Genomic DNA, 7,916 nt, shown 5'->3' on the forward strand with positions numbered 1-7,916 from the left:
AAAAAAAAAAAAAAAAAAAAAAAAAAAAAAATCATAACCACGAGCACAACAGCTTTCAAGAGTTCTGAGTCCTTCTAGTGAATTACTGAACGTGAGGGTGGTCTTGGGGATCCCCAAACTCCAGAGTGGCAGAATGACAACTGTCCCCCAGTGTTCAGTCTCCCTTTCTTTTAGTAAAAGAACACCTCTCCCACCCCCTCTTAGTGGGGAGCAGGGTTGCCAAGAGGTTACATTTCCTCAGCTCCTTTAAATCAGGAGTGGCCACGTGATTAAGTTCTGGCCAATGAGATGCGAGCAGAGTAACGTATACAAAAATCTGTGCCATCTATCCTTAAAGGAAGTTGTTTACTTTTTTTGGAATGCAGCTATGAGGTAACTTGGCTTCAACCAAGAGAATAAGGACAATACCCTAGCGGATGGCTAAGCAAACAGAAGGAACCTGGGCCCCTGAATGACCGAAAACACGCAGTAGTTCCTCAGCTGTGAACCGCCACCCCCATCACAGAGGAGAGAGCTACTTCGTCACTCTCTGCATCACTGCGCTCTCAAGTCTGTCACAGCCTTGCACCCTGGTACCTGGTTAGCCTGCACCCTAATGAACCTAAGTGCATTTCACTGTTTTCATATTATGACTTAGAGTCAGTTATTTCAATAAACGACACAGAAATAAAAGGAGAGACAAGCAATAAGATACATAAGAAAAATGTCTGGATACACAGGCATCCCCCACTTCTCAAAAGATTACTTCGCACCACTTCGCTCTTACGAAAGACCTACATTAGTACCTGTTTCCACTAACCAAAAGAAACCCCAAGAAGATTTTCACTTTTACAAAACAAAAAGGGCAAAGCAAAAACAGCATTCAGCCTGTCTTACAGCAGCCTGCTTGGTACCGCCGAGGACCTTGGTACCGCCCAGTCCTTGCCCGGGAAACTTGCTCAGCATCGCAGCATCAAGGCCCCATGGTTTTGGACTGTGTCACTGTCTGTGAGCATCTGTGCTTTATCTTGGTTTATTCTGTGCATCCGTTAGCAAGATGAGTCCTACGGTAATGGTTTCTTTGCTTTTGGCCATTTCGGCTTAAGAAAGGTTTCACAGGAACACTCTACTTCCAGGTAGCAGAGGAAACCTGTATTAAAACTGACAATACATAACAAACATCTGTAATGTCCCAGTTTGAGGCTGATCTTATTATTAAAAGCAAATGTTCTATCCCAAACAGTTTAATATAACAAATTTCCTCTTATCCTCTTGGTTATTCATAACAATGAAAATACGTACCCCTCCCCCACTGCAAATGACTGATCTAACAAAATCAGTCATCTGAAAACAAGCGGAAGGAGGCGTTCTAAAAGAATCACTAATAATTTTCTTCCCTGTAATTACAGATTTCCATAGATGGGAAAGGAAATGAAGACACCGTTTTAACAAAGTACAAAGAACCTCCTTCTCTGGCTTTCCAGGGTGCGGCAAGATGAACTGGCTTCCCAACACCTTCCCTCACCTTCATGAACTCCTATCCCTCATTAAGTATCTCCACCAGGATGTCCCACATGCATCTCAAAGTCAGCATGTCCAAAAGTAAGGATCAGGCTACAGAGGAAAAGAAAAGAATATTCTGGAGATGATATGATAAAAAAAGAGTCTATAAGAAGGAGTAAAAAGCCAGTGATCTTCACTAAGGAGAGGCAGCACAGTCTCATAGGAAAGCCAAAGGGTTATCTGAAGAAAAGTTCAAGGTTGCAATAAATCAAAGACTCCAAAGGCCACAGCAGAAGCAAACAGAGACAGAACTCAGCTGGAGAATAAAGGAGGTAACATCAAAGAAGAGGGGGCTGTATCCTGAGCAGCAGTTCTCATTCTTGAGCCTTCACCAGTATTACTTAGAGGGCTTGTTAAACTCATTACTGACCAGGGGAGTTTTGCAGAATCTAATGCCCGTGGCCAGCAGTTTTTATATTTTGGCTGGCCAAAAATTAATTCTGTTATTTCACTAACACTTTGCGGGTTATTACATTCAATAGTTACACCCAACACACCTGTAAAGTCTTCTAATTTTTGTGAAATGTTGTCTTCAATCCACTCTTCTGTGGAAGAAAAGGAGCATTCTCCAGCATCGTGAGCTTCATTTTCACTTTCCGTATCAGAATCAATCACTAAGGTTTTTTGTCTTTTTGTTGCTTTAATAATCACATCGTCTGAATCAGAATTATATTCTGAAGAACTATCATCTTCTGAGACATTAGTATATATATTACTCGGACAATCAGAGAATGTATCTGCATAAAATTCACTGAAAAATTCTTCTTCACTCAAAATATTGCAATACGTCATTTTTGAAAATTTTACGTTTATAATATACACAAGGTTGGAACAAAAACCTAAAGGAGCAAAATGTGAATGATAATGACAGTCATAAGTTGTATAATGAACCCTTGATCAATTTTAAGCTCCAACAACTTTGCATGGTGATGTTAATTGTATCACTCTCTAAAAATGTACTGATACGTCTCTGGTCAATAATGCGTTAAAACCGACTGCTGGGCCCCAACTCCAAGTTTCTCATTTTGTAGGTCAGGGGTGGGGCTGGGAATTTGTATTTCTAAGAAGTTCCCAGGCAATGCTGATGCTGCTGGCGCCAAGGCACATACTTTGAGAACCACCAATTTTGCCTGTAGTGTACCTAGAGTGGTCACCGAGAACAGAGACAAGGACCGGAGACGTTCAGAGGTCATGAGACAGAGTATACTATGTAGAAAGAATGCTGTTACAATGTGCACTAGTAGAAACAATTTCACAGCAGGCGTAAAGGCAACTCCCCAGTTGGTCTGGGAGGGAGATCTCTCCTGCCCCTTGCCTCCCACTCCCTCTCCCCCCAAATCCCAGGTCTGATCTAACAAGGTTACTCCATATTCACTGAGTATTTACTGTAATTTGCAGTTTTCAAGATGAGTGAAGTGTAAACCACAATCCAAAGCTACCTGTTAGAGAAGAAAGACTGGCATAGAACTACAATCAGGTGCCAACGTTAGAGGCACTGACAAAACACAACAGACAACACAGAAGACAGCAGTAAAGCTCACCTTGGAGAAGAGATCCAAGAAGGCTTCATTGAAAAGGCGGATCTGAGCTGAGGGCAATGAGTAGGATTTGAACAGGTGAGGGGGTGAATTCAAGAAGGAAATTCATGAGCAAAAACATAAAAGAAAAAAAGATGTTTAAGGCAACATTCTGGGGCTGACACAGAGACAGTGATAGATGAACTAACAAGGTAGCTGAGCGAATGTAACAGAAGGCCCCGAATATCATACTAAGAAGTCTGAACCCTCCTTTGTGAAAGTCAGGAAAGGAAGTGTGAACTTGTGTATATAAACGATGGGGGATGGGATGGCTGCACACAGATGGGAAGGTTCTGGCTCTCGAGCCTCATCTACACCAAGATTTATTAACTTGTCTCTGCAGGAGTCCTCATCTCATGTATTCCATCCACACAGTGCATTAGATCTCCAAACTCACAAGGTAAACCGGCATACATGCTGGCATACAACTAAAAACAAACCCTTCTGAGTAACTGCAATTCAAAAAATATGGTCAAACTCACTCTTTTCTAGATCTGCTATCAGTTCCATCTGTCACGAATCTCTTTTCTCACAAATCCTTATGGTAAATGTAACTGCAAGTGAAAACAGAGTAGAATGTTGAAGAAACTGCCTCTGCATTACCTTCTGGCCTCTCCTCCCTCGCTTCATGCCAAGAACCCCCTATCATATATTAAAAACAACAACAACAACAAAAAAAAACCCACTACTCTTTAGGATGATATGACATTTTAAGGAGATGCTACATTCTTCAACAGACACTTAGAAGTCATCCTTATTTAGCACTCTATGCCTGAATTAATAGACGCTAATTCTGAGAAACACTCAGTGAGCTCCAAGAGAATGTAATAACTTTTAAGTGACAATCAGAAGTAAGATTTTCTACTGGGCATAAACAATATGCAAAAAAACATTATTAATCTTCAACACTGTAAACTTGAACAGCTAGTAACTTCAACTCAAGATCTAAAATTCAAAGTGGCAACTAAGTTATTACTACAACATTTTTACAGCTCTAACAACAAATACATTATCAACACCTCCACCTTCATTAAGTTTAGATTTCCTTTCAGTTAACAGTAGTAATAACCTAAGCCTAAAATTAAAAACTCAAAAAGAAATACCAAAATCAAATTTTTTGAGCCAAAATTATTGTGCTTTTAAGAAAATACCAAAAAGTACGTAGTTTATAACCCTACCTACAACAGAATTTATGTAAATATTTCACTCAAATGAACATCAACCCAGATTTCAAATACTATTATACCGATAAAATAAAACGCTATAATTTTCAACAGAAGGCAATCTTTCTACATAAATAAATATATTCAAATGCAACCTGCTCCAATTTTTAGTATACTGGAGATCTCCGAGCTACTACTACAGAGGTGTGTTCTAGTTTGAACTGTAACAATTGTGCATCTGTTCTCACCTCTTCAGCTACTGTTCTCTAATGAACAGTGTGGCTGGCCTTTGTCCCTGGTTCCTGGGAGACTCTAAACCCTTGGAATTTCACAACTGATAGGAGTTTCCTTGTTATCCATGGTGGACCCCTAGGACACATCTTTTTATTAACAGGTAAGCCCCTCATTTCAAGATGGGGCTAGTCATGCTGGAAAAGCCAACCAAGTGATTAGGGGATTGGCTTTGAGCCACATGCTATCAGCCTGACCTCCTGGAAAAGGAAGGGGTTTGGAGATGAAATTCGACCTTGTGGCCCATGACTCAATCAATCGTGCCAATGTAATAAAAATCCAATAAAAACTCTGGACCCTGAGGCTCGGGTGAACTTCCCTGGTTGGTAATCATAAACCGATACAGGAGGATGATGTGTCCTGAGCACATGGAAGCATCTTGTTTGGGACCCTCCCAGACTTCTCTTTGCATATCTCTTCCTTTGGCAGGTTCTGGTTTGTATCCCTTATAATAAAACGATAATTCTAAGTACAGCCCATTCCTGAGTTCTGTGAGTCATTCTAACAAATTATCAAGTCTGAGGGGGCTGTGGGAACTCCCAATTATGTGGCCAGTTGGTAAGAAGTGCAGGTGGCCTGGAAGCCCTGGAGCCTGCAGTTGGCACCTGAAGTAAGGGGAGTCTGGTGGACTGTGCCCTTAACCTGTGATGTCTGTCCTAACACTGGGTGGTTAATGCCAGAATCACACTGTGCCTATAAAATAGGAGATACTGCCTTACCTCTCTTCTCAGGACTCTATGGCAGCTGAATGAGAAAAAGTCAAGCGAAAGCACTTTTTAAGGCATAAAGCATTAGAAAAAGTAAGGGACTTTTTTGGTTATGCTCTCAAAAATGTTAAAGAAGAAATTGTTAAAATATTTTTAAAATTCAGGATCGTCCAGCTTAAATTTTTAAAAAGGCTTAAAATAGGGACTTTCCTGGTGGTGCAGTGGTTAAGAATCTGCCAATTCAGGGGACATGGGTTTGATCCCTGGTCTCAGAAGATCCCACATGCCTCGGAGTAGTTAAGCCCGTGTGCCACAACTACTGAGCCTGAGCTCTAGATCCCGCGAGTCACAACTACTGAGCCCGTGTGCTGCAACTACTGAAGCTCGCACGCCTAGAGCCCATGCTCTGCAACGAGAAGCCACTGCAACGAGAAGCCCACACACCACAACAAAGAGTAGCCCCGCTCACCACAACTAGAGAAGCCTGCGTGCAGTAACGAAGACCCAACGCAGCCAAAAATAAACAAATAAATAAATATATATTAAAAAGGCTTAAAATAGCCAGTAAGTCATCTAGAAAGACAGCTTATTATAAGATAAAATTGAGAAATTTGATGAAAAGCATTTAAAAGTAAGGAATCTAAATCATAATTTCAATTACGTAACTAAGACTAGTGCTTAAATGATAAAAACATATTAGCAATCTCAAGTGTAGAAATGATGGAGTTTAGAAAACGGAAAATTCAGCTACTATTTTCTGACTAAACTTCCCAAGAGCTCGTTTTAGTCTTGGTTCTGATCAGGCATGATTGAAAGCAATACACAACATTTTGGTTACTCAGATACTGGGCTCAAGTAAAAACTGTTCACATCACAACCAACTTTTTTGCCCATCCCTAACTAATCTTTTAATTTAAGGATAAAGCCACAAGATCTCATCTTTAAAGATCAGGTCTTTAAAAAGCTTGTCAAATCATCCTATGTGCATAAGACAGTTACTTGCCTACATGAATGAGAAAGCATGATCTCTAACTACATTACAGAATTGTTTCTATTACTTTAAAGCCAATGATTAAAAAAAAAAACCTCATGACTTTAAATCACAAGTTTACATGAATATATCGCTCAATTCTCTACCCTCTTGAACATAAGATCGTAAGCATACACTGGTCTTACCCTGCATGATGAAGGGGGCAGTTTAGTGTAGCAGAGAAAAAGATGGCTTTAAAGTATTAACACAAACAAACCCACCCCACAAAACCCTAGATTCTGGTCCTGTTTCTCCTCGATCATCAGATGATTCTCTGGGTCTCATTTTTCTCCAGGAAAATACAGGGGCATGGCCTACAGAAATCTATAGAGTTCATCCTAGCACTGGCATTCTGAATCTACTTAAGTGTTGAGAAGTCAACAACTCATAATTTAGATATTCTTCAAATTTTTAAAGTGCCACAAGTAGATGTCAAAAATCATTAAAACTTACCATTGTGTAAAAACGCTCCACACCAATGAGTCCTTCCTTACTTACTAAAAACAAAAATAATAAAGATTTGCTCCATGATCGGCAGAAACACATGTATTTACGTGCTACCTGAAATTTCTTTTAGCCTTAAGCAAATTTAAAGACATTCATGTTTTCCTAAATCTGAGGCATCACATCTATTATATGCAAAACCTTTTCAAACTAATTACAAAGCTGACCTACCATGACACACATGATGCTGACTTACTTTGAATGATTTAATAAGGAAAAAATGATTTTGCGTATCATCAACCTATTAAAATGTTTCACACTCATAAAAAATACAGACATTTAAGTATAGTAGAGATGGCCCCTAACTTCTGATGCTTCCATTTACAATTTTTCGGCTTTATGGTGGTGCCAGAAACCACGCTTTGACTTTTGATCTCTTCTGGAGCCAGAGATACCGGTACAGTACTCTCTTGTGATGCTGGGCAGGGGCAGCACCACAGCTCCCAGTCAGCCACGCGACCCGGAGGAGGAACCACTGATACACTTACAACCAGTCAGCCACGCGACCCGGAGGAGGAACCACTGATACACTTACAACCAGTCAGCCACGCGACCCGGAGGAGGAACCACTGATACACTTACAACCAGTCAGCCACGCGACCCGGAGGAGGAACCACTGATACACTTACAACCATTCTGTTTTTCACTTTCAGTAGGGTATTAAATAAGTTACACGAGATGTTCAACACTTTATTATAAAATAGGCTTTGTCTTACTTGATTTTGCCCAACTGTAGGCTAATGTAAGTGTTCTGAGCACGTTTAAGGTAGGCTAGTCTAACCTATGATGTCCAGTAGGTTAGGTGTATTAAATGCATTTTCACTTACAACATTTTTAACTTACGATGGGTTTACTGGAAAGTAATCCCATTGTAAGTTGTGAAAGATCTGTCGTAGTTAGAGCCAAAAAAACAAGAAAGAAAAAGAAAAGAAAAAAACAGCCATAAAATGATAAAACTGCCAGTAGTCAAGAACAACACATACAAATAACGTGATGAAACACAATGCAAGTTTCCAAACAGAAACCTTGTTTCTACCTGCCTCATAGCAAAGTGGTTGTGACCTTGGGTTATGGAATCAGGTGGAAGCAGACTGAAATCCTG

The 7,916-nt window shown here is 40.2% G+C and overlaps 1 protein-coding gene across 1 annotated transcript in view; it reads right to left on the reverse strand.

Annotated features, from left to right (window-relative positions):
- The window catches only part of REV1 (REV1 DNA directed polymerase), a 77,334-nt gene extending 75,764 nt beyond the window's left edge, over window positions 1-1,570 (reverse strand). The window contains exons 1-2 of the mRNA XM_055088932.1: window positions 1,505-1,570; window positions 877-1,140 (exon numbers count right to left, since the gene is read on the reverse strand). The gene's annotated coding sequence lies outside the window, so the exon portion shown is untranslated. The remainder of the gene's footprint in view (window positions 1-876; window positions 1,141-1,504) is intronic.
- Between the last annotated feature and the right edge of the window lie 6,346 nt (window positions 1,571-7,916).

This window comes from Physeter macrocephalus, chromosome 12, assembly GCF_002837175.3.
Source record: "Physeter macrocephalus isolate SW-GA chromosome 12, ASM283717v5, whole genome shotgun sequence".
NCBI lineage: Eukaryota > Metazoa > Chordata > Mammalia > Artiodactyla > Physeteridae > Physeter > Physeter macrocephalus.